Source organism: Gopherus flavomarginatus, chromosome 1, assembly GCF_025201925.1.
Source record: "Gopherus flavomarginatus isolate rGopFla2 chromosome 1, rGopFla2.mat.asm, whole genome shotgun sequence".
Lineage (NCBI taxonomy): Eukaryota > Metazoa > Chordata > Testudines > Testudinidae > Gopherus > Gopherus flavomarginatus.
Genome location: NC_066617.1, coordinates 92,359,590 through 92,377,921, shown reverse-complemented (window position 1 = coordinate 92,377,921; position 18,332 = coordinate 92,359,590). Strand labels below are relative to the sequence as shown.

General features: G+C 43.6%; 1 protein-coding gene across 11 annotated transcripts in view; it reads right to left on the bottom strand.

The window, feature by feature from the left end:
• CNOT4 (CCR4-NOT transcription complex subunit 4) overlaps nt 1–4,277 on the bottom strand; it is a 130,711-nt gene extending 126,434 nt beyond the window's left edge. For 3 of the 11 annotated variants that reach the window (XM_050933932.1, XM_050933895.1, XM_050933950.1), the window contains exon 1: nt 4,057–4,277. The gene's annotated coding sequence lies outside the window, so the exon portion shown is untranslated. Of the gene's footprint in view, nt 1–1,912; nt 2,007–4,056 lie in introns of all 11 variants that reach the window. The other 8 variants (XM_050933974.1, XM_050933958.1, XM_050933966.1 and 5 more) reach the window with 4 other exon arrangements.
• Between the last annotated feature and the right edge of the window lie 14,055 nt (nt 4,278–18,332).

Genomic DNA, 18,332 nt, shown 5'->3' with positions numbered 1-18,332 from the left:
TGGAGAGGTAAGGCAGCAGTCCATGCCCCAAATCCTTTTTGTGCAGCAGCACATGGGAAACCCTCACAAGAGAACCCCAAATTTTGAACTCCCTCCTGCACAGATCCTGACACAAGGCCCACCCCATTGCTGAGGGAACAGGATTTCTCCAAGCAACTGGTCTCCACTCACCTCAGTAGTGTTTACTCAAGTTTCTGCATCCATCTACATTTTATCACTGAACTGTAAAAAGCTCTACAATTGTTTCAGACATAACAGCCCCCTTTCCATCACCACCTCAACTCGTTACCAGTTTGAGTACTGACAGCAAGAAGGTTAAGTCTTCTGTCTTGTGATCAAATGATTGGTTTGTCAAATGTTGTTTATATACTTAACAGACTATGGAAGTAACTCTAAGACAGTGGCTCCTAAACTGGGGATCGTGAACCTCTGGGGGTTCACGAAATGTTACAGGGGGTTCTCGGGAAAAAATTCCCTAATGGCAGACAGAGCTGTCCCTAGGGACCCCAGGGCCAGCAGTTCGGAGCCCCTGGACTTCCAAGAGCTAAGCAGATCAAAGCAAGCATATCTATCAAGACTCCTTATAAGAAACGGAAAGGGAGGTGGATTTTTTTTTGCTGTTTTTAAAATTAAATAGGCAGCTAGTATTGTTTTTAAATACTGCAATGATTAATAGTGTGTAACAAGCATGTCATAGAAACAAATTTTATATTTCCAAGATCACTGCTTTTATAGTTTATACTCAAGTAAAGAAGAAAATCTCTGGAAATTTTTTTTTTTTTTAGGAAGGGGTTCATGAGACTTGATATTTTAGTGAAAGGGGTTCACAGGTTGTTAAAGTTTGGGAACCGCTGCTCTAAGATAACATCTAGAAACAAAAATCTGTGTATACATCTTACAGAGATTGTGCAGGAGATGGAAAGAAATGTCATTCTCCGGCCTCTGAATTCCTGTATAAATTTGGATACAAGCTTCCTAACCTTGCTAAGTCACACAAATACTATTTTGTAATTCCAGAATATTTCAAGCATTCTTCAGTATAAGATGAATCTGTGTGGTTAGAAGTACTTACGGGCTTAGTTTGGGTGAAGAAAGTCTGTGAGAAATGATATAGTGCATTTTAGTTACAATGTTCCCAGAACACCTGAACGATCTCCAGTAATGGAATTTCATTGTTCTGCCATTTACAAATCACTAGGTATTTTCTCTTTCAAAGCCAGACAGGTGGTCAGTCCACTAACGTACATGAGGATGACCAGAGTTCCAAACAGAGTGAGAAGTCAAGCCTGTGATTGTAAATGTTCACTGCATTACTAGAAACATAATTTTAAATTATTTGATACTTGAAGTAGCTTCAAAACCACTGCATCAACTATGGGAAAATACATAGGATGTGGGGCCTGGACAATTTTTGCTTTAAGGTTGCTTATTCTGATAGGAAAATATCTTACAAAATTACTAATTTATAGTGGAAGTTTCTGGTTCAGTAAATATCTGTAGAAAGTGTGTGTATTATCTGGTTTTGCTATCTTTGAGCCAAATAATTTACCCTGGAATGATGCAATTTTATTTACAGAAATGCTTTTTTTCAACCCACTATCTACAATCAATGTTGTCCTTTCATTTCTCCTGGAATAAGACTCTTCATCAGAGTGCCTCAAATCTTGCACTCCCTCCTGCACAGCAAAACCACACAGATCTTGATAGAAGGCCCAACACACTGCTAAGGAAACAGAAGACCTGAACTCTATTCCTAGCTCTAACAAAGTCTGTCATGTGATCCCAGGCAAATAATTTACTTCTATGCCTCGGTTTCCCCATTGGTCAGACAAGGATACTACTACTTTCCTTTATAAAGCACTTTGACAGCTACAGATGACAATATTTAAGAACTGAGTATTATTTCTGTCACCTACTGCAGAGATTCCCAAACTGTGGTCAAAGGATCAGTAGTAGTTCACAGAGATGGGCAGTCCTATAGCCCAGACTCTTCTGGTCATCTCCAGCTGGGAGAAAAAGGACAGATAGTAAAGAAGGAAATATATTGAACTGAACGTTAAAGACAGTGTCATTAACTTTCTCAAAAAAGAAAACTGCATATTAAAGACTGCTAAAAATATATGAATACTTTCCTAATATTACTTTACAAAGAACGCAATTGCAGAAGTTGTCACAGGGATGTTATGCAATTGCAAGTGGGATGAAAGGTGGTCCATATAGTCTTTTAAAATGTTGTTCACCCTTGTGAAAGTCTGAGAACCTCTGATACCGTGGCCTTGCCAAGCAATTGTGTTTGGTTGCACCATACGGTAAGGTATAGTCTTGTAAGCTGAGGCAGGTCTATGAATGATGGATTTGGTTACCTAAGGCCTAAAATACATTTTATAATCAGACAATTTGAAGTTCTGTGTTTACACAATGTCATCCATTTGAAATAATCCACTCCAAATTAAAAAAAAACTAGAGCCCTAAGCCTGACAAGCACCTACAACATTTTCTGTAACAAATACATCTCCTGAAAACTTTTAATGGGAATTTAAAAGGAAAACATGCAAGTTAGAACAAGAGTGCATTTTATAGTCAGCACCCCTTACCATACAAAAACAATCCTCTCCTAGCATGAGCTTTCCTTGACAGTCAGCCAAGTCTGACTGCCAAATGTTTCTAAACTCATACATGTGTTAGTCTTGTTTATGGAATGGAAAGAGTCTATTAGAGGACCATAAAAACCCTGAGGTGTGATACACTTGACTTCTAGACTGTGAACTACTTTATTAGTGATGCTACTGAGAAACTAGAAGTATGCTTGAGATGTACATTTGGAGTATTCATAGGCCACCTGAACTCCATCCAACCTCTAAGGTACGTTGCTTGTTCGCTCTTCTTCCTTTTCATAGCCTGAATTTCCAGATACAAGGGAGGGGGGGAATTTGATTCTTCGACAGATTTGCCTTTCAGTATTACTGTTTATCTTTTAGTCAATGTCTGTGATTATGCTCACGTAAGTGTGATGTCAAAAATCTCTGTTCACTGAAGTTCAGATATTTTAAAACTAAAATAGAATGTAACACAGGCAGTATTGCATATAAGCACAGGTAAGCTGGAAATAAGTACAGAGACTGTAAATATGCTATATACTAACATAACCTTCGCAACTTTTTGGTAAAATTAAGCCAACCTTTTTCAGGACCTGCACACCCAGCTTAAAGAGTAACATATATCCTACATAGCATTTATCTCCCTCCTAATAACTCCTTGTTTAATCTTGTCCCAAGCACACAGGCCAAAGCCATATGAATCTTCTGAGCTGTAGCAGTGAAGTCTTCTAGGATGACTATTCAGCAGATATCTCCTCCTTTTATTGTGTACATGAAATCACCACCAACTCACACTGAAACTAGCAGATAGAGCATATGGCAATCCGTGGAACACGATGTGAGCCCATAGCCTTGTCATTTCCTTCTCCTAACTCAACCTATGAAAAGGTTTCTAGGACTGAGCATGTTTTAGAAGCCCTGGAAAGTTAAATGCTGATTTGCTAAGAGACAAATCTGAGGAGGTTAAATGAACTGTCCAAAATAATAGGAAGAAGGAGGAGGCTGCCATTTACCATCTGTCTCCCACAAAAGTGAGAATCAGAACAAATGGAGCCCAGTTTTGGAGAGGGGAAGGAGGAAAAAAGGAAATTTCCACCAAGCCATAGGAGAATCACACTGAAATAGAGAACTCAAAGCAGTGCGGCCTCCCCACGAGATAGGGGGGTGGGGTGGGGTGGGGTGAGACGAGACGCTCCCGGGCACAGCCCCCTCCTCTCCCACGTCCCACTCCGGCAGCCCCTCGGTGCCGAGCACGGCCCCGGGCTCTCCCTCCCCGCGAGCAGACGGAAAACGGGCAGACCCTGGGCGCTCCTCGAGCCCGCTCGAGCAGGGGCGCCCCCGCTCCCCCTAGACAGTGGGGTCCCGCCGCTCCCGGGGGCCAGGCTGAGGCCTGCGCGGACCCTGCGAAGCCTCCGCTCTCTCGTAGCCCGGCTCCCCCGGCCCCTCCTCGCACACTCACCCGCCTTCCTCGTCCCTCCCAGCCCGCAGTCTCTCCTGCTTCACGGCGGCCGGCTGGCTGGCGGCAGGGGCAGCGGCGCTGTCGGGCGGGACCTCTGGTAGCGCGGGCCTGGCGGGAGGGAGCGGAGTGGCTCCTCTGACGACCTTTATGTGAGAGACGGGTAAGCTCCGGGCTCCGTGCGCTCCGCCGCCAGGCCGGCCACCATCTTACATTAGGGAGACTGCCCTAGACGCCGCCGCTAACGCGCTTGCGCACCAGCCGTCAGGGGGCGGGGTGGAGACGTGCCGCGAGAGAGACGGCCGCCCGGGGCACGATGGGACTTGTAGTCTGGTTTGGCAGGAAACAGAGGCGGCTGGGGGAGCGGATGAGTGGTGATGGGCTGCATTAACCTGCCCCTGCCAGCTGCGGATCTGAGGCTGTCTGATTCTCCCGCTAGCTTCTGTCTGAGGCCTCGGCATCACCCTATCTCCTCCCCGGCATCCTCTTCCCCACTGCGACCGCTCTACCGTGCATCACCATGTGTCTACTTTGCCCTGCCACCGTCTACTCCATCCCGCACTCATCCAAATTCCTTCCAGCCTTACCCGTCACTTTAACCTGCCAATGACTTTGACTCGTTCCATTTCCTATTCTTGCCCCTCCTCACAACCTGCCATGAGCTTTAACCTGCTCCACTTTCCAGCCTCACCCCTAGTCTAAGTTGCCACCATGGCCACGGTTTGCACCAAACCTGAAAACTGGTGACCTAACCACACTTATTTAGAGGGCAAAGGAGGAACATTTCTGCGAAGTCAGCTGAAAAGTCAACAAACTGTTGTATTGTTACAGCTCATTCAAAAGTTATGCTGATTTCAAATTTTGGCTTTTGCCTAACTTTCTTTTGTTCTCCCCTCGCTCAAAACCAGTTGGTTATTAATTACCCACTTTAGATTGTCCATGTAGTTCACTCTCTTTTAAAAATTCATGGGTATCAGGTATATTTCAAGCAATAGGATTTCATTAAGGAAAGCTGTTAAAATTCTTACTGTGATTAGTTTTGAGCATGAACCCATTGATTTCAGTGGGTTTTATGGGCCCAACCCCGTTTCTGCTGATGTTAGTGGATTTTTTTGACATTGACTTAAATGGAAATACATTTCATAACAACCATTGCTCATTTACAGGCATGAGATAAGCAGGAAATCTTCATGATAACATCTCAGGTGTGAGAAATTATGTTTTCAGTGTTCTGCTACCTTATCAGAGATCACAGATATTTGCACCCTGACCTCCCATTGACAGATTGTCCTGTTGCCCAAACCTGTTATGGTGTACACTAGGGATGCCTGTAGCGGTTTCTTATTCTGGATAGTGAATACACACAAGCTGTCTCCTGATGGCTTTATACACCCTGCAAGTTGTAGGTCCTATGACACCTTTTTGACTCAGTGCCACAGCTTTCTCCATTTTTAATATCCTCTAATTGACTACCATAGTGCCCAGCTGTGGTAGGTCTTCCCCGCTGCCTCCATCCCTCTAATCTAGCCCCACAGTTGCAGAGATGTTCTGGGAATAGAGATCAAGTAGCAGTTCTTGATGGGAAGGATACCATCTTCATGAGGACCTCTGCCTCTGAATCTGCAGAATTTGATTTCCTCTTCCACCAATCAGTTTGCCAGTCATCCACAGTCTTTGCTGCACCTCGCCCCATGTCCTAGCCTTTGATACTGCTCCACTTCTTGCTGCTGCCCCAGTGGCAGCTGTCATTCTGCCTTGCCTGGCATACTCAGCATCACTGTAAACCTCTTCTCTTTTTTTTCTGAGCATTGTGTGTGCACAGACCTCATTATTATATAGTAATAATTTATATATTACCCCTTTTAATTAAATCATTATTGCAGTAGCATTTTTATAGAGCATTGCAGGTCAGTTTCTCATTTGGAATGGAAATCGGTGACATTGAGTGGGGTATTTTCTTGGTGTCATATGTTTAACTACAAAATGTACTCAGGTCCTGTTTTCTTAAGCAGAGGTAGTAATAAACTGCACACCACCCTTCATGCAGGAAGCCTCCAGTAAAGTACCTCTGCCCTGTGATCAGTGGCAGCTGATTTTTTCTTTCATCTCTCTCTAGCTAGCACCTCACACAAATCTCCCCACTTTATAAATAGTCTTCTCTTTCTTCCACAGTCCCTGAGTCCCAATACTAGTCTTCATATCAACAAAGATGGAAAGTTTATTTCTTCTCAATTTTGCAATGCCATTGCCATCTGATTTTCCCAGTATGAGGTGCACTTGGAGATAGTAAGACATTTTCTACCTTACTTTTCCTTTCTATAGAATCCCTGAATCAATGTTGTGTCAGTGTTGGCAGGTGGGGAGGCAGCAGGGTGCAGGTTAGTAATTGCATGTGTCTCTCTGCAGGCTATGCTTACATTGGAGGATGTTACTCTGAGCCATGTCCCCACGAGGTAGGGCAGAGTCTTATTAAAAAAGGTAGTGAGCAAACTGGGAAGATATACACCACTGCTATTTACCAGGATGATGTTCACCTAGCTCAGAGGTGGGCAAACTACGGCCTGCAGGCCACATCTGGCCCACGGGACCTTCCTGCCCGGCTCCTGAACTCCTGGCCTGGGAGGCTACCCCCCTACCCTACAACCTCAGCTCACTCCACCGCCCACACAATGCTCTGAGCGGCAGGGCTGCAAACTCCTGGGGCAGCGCAGCTGCAGAGCCACGGCCTGACCTGGTGCTCCGTGCTGCGCAGTGACATGGCTGGCTCGAGCCAGGTGGTGTGGCTGCTTGTCCTGGCACTCTGGGCGGCACGGCTGTAGCACTGCCAACCACTGGTGCTCCAGGCCGTGCAGTAAGGGGGCAGGGAGCAGAGGGGTTTGGATACAAGGCAGGGGAGTTTGGGGTGGTAGTCGGGGTTAGGGGTGTGGACAGAGGTCAGTGCGGTCAGAGGGCGGGTTGAATGAGGGCAGTGGTCCCCAGGGGGCAGTCAGGAAGGAGACAGGATCTTGGATGCGGTGGTAGGGGGCAGTCAGGGGACAGGGAGAAGGGGTGGTTGGATGGGGGCAGGGGTCCCAAGGGGCTAGTCAAGAATGAGAAGAGGGGTTGGACTGGGCAGCAGGGGGCAGTCAGGGGCAGGGGTTCTGGGGGTGGTCAGGGAGAAGGGGTGGTTGGATGGGGCAGGGGTCCCGGGAGAAGGGGCAGTCAGGAATGAAGTGGGGTTGGATTGGGTGGCGGGGGGCAGTCAGGGGCAGGGGTTCCGGGGGCTGTCAGGGGATAGGGAATGGAGGGGGTTGGATGGGGCAGGAGGCCCGGGGGTCTGTCAGGGGGCGAGAAGCAGGAGGGGTCAGATAGGGGGCGGGGTCAGGCCACACCTGGCTGTTTGGGGAGGCACAGCCTCTGCTAACCAGCCCCCCATACAATTTTGGAAACCCAATGCAGCCCTCAGGCCAAAAAGTTTGCTTGGCTTTGACCTAGCTGGTACAGGAGTGGAAGGGGAAAACCACCTGGCCATGTGAGAATGGCTATACTGGGTCAGACCAATGGTCCATCTCACCTAGTATCCTGTCTTCCCACAGTGGCAAATGCCAGATGCTTTAGGGAGAATTAACAGAACAGAGCATTTATCAAGTGATCCATCCCCTGTCATGCTTCTGGCGCTGGGTTGCATTCCTGACCATCATAGGTAATAGCCATTCATGGACCTTTCCTCCATGAATTTATCTAATTCTTTTTTGAATACAGTTATGCTTTTGGCCTTCACAACATCCCCTGACGACAAGTGCCACAGGTTGACTGTGTGTTGGTTTTAAACATGCTGCCTATTAATTTAATTAGATGAGCCCTAGTTCTTGTGTTATGTGAAAGAGTAAACAACATTTCCTTATTCACATTCTCCACACCATTCATGATTTTCTAGACCTCTGTCATAACCCCTCTTAGTCATCTCTTTTCTAATCTGATCAGGTTTTTTTAAAATCTGTCTTCATATGGAAGCTGTTATATATGCCTAATAATTTTTGTTGCCCTTCTTTGTACCTTTTCCAAGTCTAATACAAATGGGTTGACCAGAACTGCATGCAGTATTCAAGGTATGATCATGGCATGGATTTATATAGTGACATGATGATATTTTCTATCTTATTATCTATCCCTTTTCTAACAGTTCCCAACATTGTTAGCTTTTTTGACTGCCATTGCACGATGGGCAGTGTTTTCAGAGAACTATCCACAATAACTCCAAGATCTCTTTCTTTTAAGTGATAATAGTTAATTTAGACTGAATGATTTTGTATTTATAGTTGGGATTATATTTTCTAATGTGCATTGCTTTGCATTTATCAGCATTGAATTTCATTAGTTGTTGCACAGTCACCAACTTCTATGAGATTTCTTTGTAATTCTTCACAATGAGCTTTAGACTTAGCTATCTTGAATAAATTTATATTGTCTGAAAACTTTGCCACCTCACTGTTCACCCCTTTTTCTATATCGTTTCTAAATATGTTGAACAGCACAGGGTATAGTACAGATCCTTGGGAAATCCTGCTATCTATCTATTTCCATTGTGAAAACTGACCATTTATTCCTACCCTTTGCTTCCTATCTTTTAACCAGTTACTGATCCATGAGAGGATCTTTTCTCTTCTCCCATAACTACCTACTTTGCGTAAGAGCCTTTGGTGTGGGAATTTGTCAAAGGCTTTCTGAAGGTCCAAGTATGCTGTATCAACTGGATCACCCTCGTCCACAGGCTTGTTGACCCCCTTAAAGAATTGTAATAGACTGGTGAGGCATGATTTCTCTTCACAAAAGCTGTGTTGACTCTTCCTTAACATATTGTGTTCATCTATGTGTCTGGTGACTCCTTTCTTTACTATAATTTCAACCAATTTTCATGATACTGAAGATAGACTTACTTGCCTGTAATTGCCAGGATCACCTCTGGAGCCTTTTTTAAAAATTGGCATTATGTTAGCTAGCCAGTAGTCATCTGAATAGAGTCTGACTTAAGCAATAGGTTACAAACTATTATTAGTAATTCTGCACTTTCATATTTAAGTTCCATTCATACTCTTGGGTGAATACCATCTGGTCTTGGTGATCTTGGCGTCCCTAGAAAGCAGGAATGGTTCTAGGGGATGCAGTGCATGGCAGAACCGACTTCCTAAGGGCAGTGAACTGCTGCACTCAGCCTTTTTGTGTGTGGGGCTGGGGGGTGAGATCTTTTTGTTACTCTACTGCTCAGGAGGTGTTTTCTGCTCTGGCTGGCAAAATGGCTCAGGCTGTTCCTCCCCCAAGAAAGCTGTATTACCTGGTAATGTTCATGCCAAAATGGAAATTTGCCTTAAATGCTCTTTAAAAGTGCACTACAAAATAAATAGACTTTTGATGTAATTAGTTTGAAACCAAGGGGTTAGCAATGCTGAGGCTCTGATGAAAAATAGCCATGGCTATAAACTCTATGGCTAATCTTGGCAGTTTACCTCAGAAAATGTAAAAACGGCTCAAAGCTCAAACACTGAGTCAAAGTACTTTTTCTATTGCTTTTTCTCTTTCTATATCTGCTGTTACAATAAACATGAGTACCATACAGTATGTTTGATTTTTAACCCCTGTGGTGCCATGGTCGACTGGGAGAGAGAGGGAGAACTGAACAACACATGAAGCAGGTTGGAGGGGAAGAACATTTGGCCAATAGCTGTGGGATAACATTTTGAGCATGCTCATGGTGAGGAAGCCAAACAGGTGAAGAAAGGCTCAGAGCTCACATCCAGCACCCAACAGAAACCCAGAACAAAGTTCTTTAAATCCCCCTTATATGGTTGTAATACAGCACATTACTAGTAGTGCTCCATTTTCAGGCTAGCTTGCTGCTTGGGTTTCGCAGGGCATCTCCAGCACTTGGATCTCTGACTTTGAGTGTGGTGTGTACTGAAAGGATCTTGGCTGTCTGGAAGAATCTCCTCCTGGTTGAGGTTCAGGGTTATGTGGGTGCCTTCCAAAGCCCTCCTTCGCAAACTATTCAAAGCCACATGCCAGCGTTCAGTAGTGGCCTCCATTGCAAAAATTCAGTCCAGCTCCTGATAGTATAGGTAGGTAAAATTACTGGAGGGCCTGTTCTTGTGCCTTTTATTCCTATAGTTCTACTGGAGCTCTTTTTGATACAGCATTAGTCCATGTCCCAGAAGTACCTTTTCTCCTGCATTTGCTCTTCCAACCGCTTGTAGATCTTGGTATTCTGATAACTGCTGTTCTCAGGGGCCTAGAGGGAAAGGAAGTCCAGGACATCCTGCGGGGTCCGCTTAGAAGCACAGGGCATGGCTGCAATAATGGATATGTGATTCTGGATGTGTGAACTTGCTACAAGCTGGTATCACAAAAGGCACGCATCTGGCAGTGTACCAGCATTTAAATGGGGAGATCACTTCTGGTCATGATGATCTCGGAGCAAAAAAGGGCACACAGGCCAGGCCAGGCAAGAAGCAAAGCAGCACGGGATAGCAGTGGGAGAATTGCCACAAGTGGAATATTTAATCCAAAATATGACAACTGTTATATGCATCCACATAAACCTTATTCCAGAAAAAAAACCTCATTACTCAGAGTATTTAACTTTCACAGTGAATTAGTTAATTTGGAATAAAAAGCCAGATTTTGGGGGGAGGGCGGAATTGTGCTTGGATACAGTGACGTTTATGTGGGGGAAAAATTGAAGTTATTAAAAAAAAACCTTTCCCATTTAGACAAGGCCGAAGCAGAATATTGGTTATTGTTTTTGAGGAGTGATCAGTTTTTTAAAAGAGTGCAACATACATTATAAGAAGAAAATATTGTGTATTAACTTATTAGTTAAGCACATTTATTATTATAGTAAAAAAAAAAATTTTCTCCACTGCCTATGCTGGCATTCAACAGCATGTAGTACTTCCTCCAGATTTTCAATTTAGTAGTTCTCTTGTAACAATGCTTCAGATGTAAGGGATCTGCTGAGATTAAGTAAAAAGTGCATGAACTGGGAAAATGCAATACTTTGCCCAGTGTATTGATTCCATGGCCATTGTGGAAATAGAACACTTTAGTTAGAAGAGAATTTCCATTAACTCTAAGCATTAAGGCAGGGGTCTCAAACACGCAGACCACAAAGTTATTTGCTGTGCCCACCAAGCTTCCCTAACTCCAGGAGGGAGGAGGGGAGGCATTTCCTGTGGCCGCCAAGCTCCCCTCACTCCCTGCCCCCTTTCCTCCCCAGGGCACCGCATCCCCGCTCATCTGCCTACCTCCAGGTGCTTCCCTCCACCTAACAACTGCACTTTCCAGAAGGGAGGGAGGAGGAGCAGGGAGCTGCAAGCTCAGGGGAGGAGGCAAAGAAGAGACAGGCCAGGGGCAGGGATTTGGGGAAGGGGTTGGAATAGGGGCAGGAAAGGGGCAGAGTTGGGGTGGGGACTTTGGAGAAGGGGTTGGAATGGGGACAGGGAAGGGGTGAGAAAGGTGGGGAAGGGGCAGGGCTGTCAATGTACTAGTCTTCATGTGGCCCTCGCCGTGATTTGAGTTTGAGATCCCTGCATTAAGGCTTACATCCTCCATGGGCCAGGTGTGACATGATCCCACATGTAGAGAAGATCTGACATTGCCTTCAGTAATGGGTAGTGGTGCACACACACACTAGCAAAAAGATCACAGCATACAAGCTCCAGCTATAATTTGCAATTTTCCAGGCTTAATTTTTCCTTTGCCAGAGAAATATTAGATAACACAACTGATTTATTAATCCTGGTGTTTGACAGACAGCCTGACATTAGACAGACTGAATAATTAAAACAGGTTAAATAGAAAGCCAAAGTATGTTAAATAGGAATGTGAAGATGTTCCTACAGAGTTGGAAGAAACATATTACAATGACAGATTAGAGAGCCTAGAACAATAAGATCGGTCTTGCATAGAGACAAAGCCTTAATCACAACTACATGGCATACAAATGTGGTTGTTGTACAAAGGAACTAGAGGTTTATATTCTGATACACGACATTTCCTCATTTTTACAGCCTATGTTTGACATGTTGACAGACTGAAGGTTATGCTATGTGCTGTTTTCTGGTCTGTTCTCTTGCTGCGTTAATGTCCCTTTGAGTGCCATTTGGCATTACAGGGGCAAATTGACTGCCACTGAAGGTGTTGACAGGGTATGTATCAAGAGGGGAATAGATGCCAGCCTGGTATCATGACCACCAAGGATATAGAAATTTATATTTTAGGGGAGGGTTTTAAAGTATGTGTTAAACAAGGAAACAGAGAATGTATTATGGGAATGTGTTTTTTTTCTATAGAATTTTTAAAATATTTGCTATGTTATATCATAACAGAATTCAGTGCTACAGGACCAATTGTAAGATTGAAATGTTGAATAGAGCTAATAAATATTACTCTAATCTGGATTAAAAAAATAAACACCCCTCAGCTTTTAGCCTTCAATAGCCAACTTTGAATTGTAGGTCAGGAGGAAGCAATATTTTTTTTTAACTCTAGTTTATAACTTGGTTATAAAATGTTAGTGTTTTTTATTTGCAAGCTGCAGTTTGATTGTGGTAGTATCTCATATCTTAAAACCCAAAATGGAATTATTTATAGAAAATATCTATACCATTATTATAATAAATAACTATATAAAAGTTTCAGGTATAAATAAGACTGATAACCCATTTCACAATAGCAACTCTTGTGCTTCTACAGTTAAAGTTGTTGTCATTGCACTTCCCTGGTACAATGTCACACTTTTCTGAGGTGTTTATAATTGGTTTGTGTGATGCTGGAAGACCAGGTGTCAACTCATGCGTAGGCCCATAGACCTAAACTGAACAATATGTAGTTGGAAACCACTTTGGCTCACCTGTGTGTTAGCATTGTTAAAATAGATGTTAGGTTTGTAAGAACATGTTTAGCCCATATAAAATGCTGATATGTTGCTGCATGTATTAATCTCACTTATAATATCTATATCCCATGTTATATGGCAAATATTTAAATGTTTGCTCTAAAACTAAACCACTAGGCAAGAGAGAAGCATTACCAACTGAAATACTAGTTTGCCAAAGGAGGTGGTATCTCCTGCCCAACAAAGCAAGGTCCATAGGCAGGGCCGGCGCTTCCATTTAGGCGACCTAGGCGGTCACCTAGGGCACCAGGATTTGGGAGGGTGGCATTGTGCTGCCCTCGGCAGCAATTTGGCGGCGGGGGGTCCTTCGGCGCGCTGGGTCGGCGGTGGCAATTCTGCGGCGGGTCCTTCGCTCGCTCCGGGACCAGCCGCCGAAGTGCCCTGAAGACCAGGAGCGCGGAAGGACCCCCCTCCACTGCAGAATTGCCGCCAACAACCGGGAGCGAGGAAGGACCCCTGCCTAGGGTGCCAAAAACCCTGGCGCCGCTCCTGGCCATAGGCACTGGACAAACCACTGTGGAACATCTGAGGACAAGATACTTTGCTCCTCTCCCCACACACACACGAAGAGAAGACATGCCTGTGCACTTGTTCCATCAGCTTGAACTCTAGGGGAAGGGAATAAAAATCCCTGACAAGGAGAAACTGTAGCTTTTATGCTGCTTGGATTCTGAGTGGCAAGGATTACTAAGCATAAGTAAAAGATCCCCAGTGCTTGGCCCAGGTTAGCCCTAAAGGACATGTAGTACTTGCTTAGTTGGTAAGATCAATGTATGGAACTCACAATCAGTTTGGGGTTTGTGCCCTAGTTTGTAACAATCTGCCCTGAGGCTGCTACTCATGCTCTGGAGCCACTCTAGACAGCTTGACTGTTTGTACAAAATCAGTTTGGGCCAAACCTCGGAAATGTAGTGTACAACTGGGTGTTTTTAGTAAGTTTCTATTGCTGAGATTTTTTCAGTCAGACAAATGACCTCAATTAATAAATGTAATCTCTTTTCCATATCTGTAGGCCAACATTTATCAATGGGATGCTTAATTTATGCACATAAATACATATTTTAGACATTAAAAAAAGTGATTTTTAAATGTGCTGGCCCGCTGCAACTTCAAGTAATGTCAGTGAGAGCTCTGCACCTCTGAAAGTCATTCCACATAAGCGGAATGGATTTATGTGCTGAATTTTAAACATCCATATCAAAATTTTGGCTGTAATAGGTAAGTACCAGGATCCAAACAATAAAACATGTAATCTAAAAAACTATTCATAGTTTAGGAGGCTTAACTGCGTATGTTCAGATACATTTTAGAAATACTTCAGGTTAAAAAAATCACAATGAGCAGAATTCTAGGTAATTAAAAATCTGCTGAGACAAGTATTAAGAATTTACAATACTGCAAGATACACAAGATGATGTGTGCCAGCAGGTTCTGATGCAGGGTGATTGAACAGCTCTGGTCTTCTTCAGAGAAAACCAATTCATGTGAGATCCTGGTGGTCAGTTTGCCCGCCTCCCCCATGGAAAGAGGAGGATCAGGATCATAGGGGAAAGCTGCGAATGAGTCTCTTCTCGCTTGGATAACAGATGGATTGTAGTGAGAGATTGCTGAAAGTCTGCTCCTCCTTCAGAAATCAGGACTATGGAAGAAGATGGACTGTTGGTGGCTTGCTACTCCACTTGCACGCTTTGGAGATGGAATCTTCTGACCAGCCTTTCTTCCTTAACATGCACAAGACATACCTTTCTTCACTTTGGGCCTGATTAAAAACCATGGAAATCAATGGAAAGAGCCTCAGGCCTTGTGCTTGCTAGGATGAAAGGTGTGTTCTTACCATGGGTTAGCTAACTCACTGTAACATGAGATAAAATCCTGGTGAAGGAAGCAAGGCTGGTGAACAGACTTCTCTCTTCAGCATAGGAGTGAAGAAGCAGGCCACCAGCAGCCCACGTTCAATAGTGGGGAGCCTGGGTTTTGCCCCAACCTGTTAACATGTGAAAACTATAAACTGAGTTCTCTTCCCTAGGATTTACCTTGGGTTAATTACTGTGTGGTGAGAACACTTGGGGCGCATGCTAATGAAGATATGACCTCATTGGTTTCCTTTCCAGGACCTTTAAGCCTTGTTGTCAGTTAAACTACAGTAATAAATGTTTTTCTAAAAGATCTGCTCTATAAATTACTTTAGGGAAGTTCTGTGGCTTGTATTACACAGGAGATCAGACTGCATGATCACAACAGTCCTTTCTGGCCTTGGAATCTATGAAGAACAGCTGATACAAATAAAAGAAAAATATGTTTGTTTCAGTTTCAGGTTTGCCATTCACCGATTAGATGTTGATACTATTGCATCAAGAGCAGCATAAAATCCCATGCAGATCGCTGCATAGACCTTTTTATTTTCATGAAAGGTGGAATACCACCACACACCTTTCTTGGTGAGTCATAATATATAAATAGAAACATTGAGGGGGTAACAATGGCTCTGTTGTACTATTACACAACAGAAAAATAGATGGCTTAATTCAGATTTATTATGCAAAGTTTATATTTATTGATGTCACTGAACAGCCAAAAAAATTTTAAAGAGTGATTTTGTGGGTAATTTATTTCTCTAGGAAACTCATCTGTCATACCATATTTAGTCTGAGTAGAAAAACTTTCCATCTTGGATGACTGAGGCACAAAGACGACATAACTTGCCCAAACAGGGGCACCTTATGGTTTCTGAAGCTTGATTCTCCACTTATTACATCTTGTATAGACATTTCCCATTCTGATTTGGTAGCATTTTATACCCTCTATTCAAAGGTATAAGTGACTCCACAAGGTGCAAAGTAATGACAAATCCAATGGCAAAAAACTGGTGACACAAAGTTCAGGTTGCATGGTGGTATGTCATCCACTTTGCAGAACATGGAGTTGAGCAAAACTCAACTTCTGAAAACCAGAAAATGCAGAGTTAAGGTTGCCCATGCATATTTACCTCTGCCCTCTTTCAGCAATTCCCCAGTATGCCCCAACACCACCTATACCTTTACTCTGCCAATCCCACAGTTGCTGAAATGTACAAACTCTTCATCTCCTTTTACAACCCATTCATGCTCACCAACAGGATTCCATCTATTAAAGAACTCCCCCCTCAAAAAAGAAAGTTCATGCTGTCATAGTTGAGGTCAACTGCATGTGTATTTCCCCTCAGGGGTTCAGCAAGGGTACCCACCCTCAGGCTTCCAGCTCTTGCCTCTCTTGGGTGGAAACATGCACCTCTCTCCTTTCTGACCATGGCATTCTCAGGCTGAACAGTTCCCTGCTTTCACCATGTCATTCCTAGCACAGATGGGTTGCCCTGCTTGCTTTCTCTCTCGAGACCAATAATGTAATTGTTAGAGACAAAAGTTACCACAGTTTTTTAAACAAGCTTACTTTATTCTTAAGGTACAAAGCATTACAGAGAAAACATTTTTAAAAAATAAGAACCTACACTCATGCTAATAAGCTTACCAAAGTTCATCCCAATTCTTACAAGTGCTCTGGCAAGTGCAGTCTAAATGCCCCACCCTAGGGGCATTCTAGGGGTTACACATTCAGATTTTCAGCTCAAAACAAGCACCCTTATAACATGTTCAATTGCCTTTTCATACAGTTTTCAGAAACAGGTAGTTTGTATACAAAGGGGTTCTTACCCTAGGACATAGCTTCAAAAGGCTGACTTCAGAGGTGAAGACAAATTCTTCCCCTCACCTCAATATATATCCTAAGGAAATCCACTTCACATATTGTTTCAGTCTTTTGAACTCCCTCATATCTTCCAGAGATTGCATTAGTTTTGTCTTCCTGCTAAAGAAGTGTCATACAATTTCACAACAGTACATAAACATTTGCATTTGTCATATGAACGCAAAAGATGTTAACCCTAACTCAGTAAGGTTCATCTTCATTCAGTAAAGTTTATCCTAACTCCATAAGGAGTGTTCAGGATATTACAGGATATTGTCTATCCAGGGCACGCAACACCTTCATTCGGCTCCCCTGGCAACAACTAATGGGAATTTTTTGAATACATCATAGGTTCAGTCAGCATGTTGGGTGGGTGTTCAGTATACCTACACTAAACGATGGAGGCAGTAGTAGGGCCTGCTTGGTAAAGGTATATTTGTGACATGAGGATGTGTGTGGATTACTTTAAGGTATGTGACAGAGCTATGATTATGGTCAGAGGAGGTCTATGTTTTGCTCCCAAAACACCCTCTGTGGCAGGGCTTGTGAAGGAGGTCTCAGAAGGCAGCCTGAACTGGAGGCTGTCTTGCTCAGTGCTTGCACTTGGGGAATTCTACCCTAACTGGATGCAGGGCTTTTAGAACCTTTTTACACCACTCCAGCCCTTTTACCTGCCACTGAGGATCTCACCCCCAGCACCTAAAGTGAACTGTTAGTGCTCCATAAGGGGTCAAAAGCAAAGGAGTTTTTATGAAGAAAATTAAAGCTTTATGACTTAATATTAAAGAAAAGATGGAAAGAGAAAGCACTATGTTTCCTGGTCCCACTGGTCGACAGAGACATTAATTGATTTGACATTCAAAAGTAAGAACACTGCCCCTGTTAAAATTATAGGCCAGACCAACAGCAGCTATTCAAATAAGCACACTAAAAGTGAGCCATGACTATTTTAGTGGGAGACAAATATAAGGTGTAGAGGGCTAATGGCTGCAGTGTAGTGGCCCGGAGGTAAAGCGTAATAAGGTGCGACCCACAGGAGCACTGATAAAAACCCAGACTTTGTTTCCTGTCTCCAGGAACCTGACATGGCTTAAGGTTACAAAAAGGATGAGTACCTCTTTCACATGACAGGTTAGTATCCACTACCTCTAGTGGCAACTTTTACAAAAGTTACCACAGATGTGTATTCTTTAACATGGTGTTTAATGGGACGGCAAGTGCATATAACTCAGGACCACTACCAGGTGAGTTAGTCTAGAGAAGTGGTTCTCAAATATGTCTGTGGTGCCTTCTTTTGGTGCTACACAGAATGAGACATTAGAAAACTAAACAGTGAGAGATTGGGTTTTTGGGAGGATCCTTCTGTTATAAGGTTGTTCATGGAACGTGGAGAATCTCCAGAATAGCGCATTGTAAACAGAGCACTGCAACCCAAATAAAGTTCAAGCCCTCTCTGATGGCCTCTTACAGCTTGGTTCTCCCCGTATGGCTGCTTGTTTTGAATGGGCATAAAGCAAGCCTCATCCCCTGTGCTGTACAATGAATCAGTAACTCAAGATTTTCCCAGCTCCTACTCCGCCCTGACCTTTAAACTGTACATCCTTGTTGTACATTAAATAATGCTAAAACT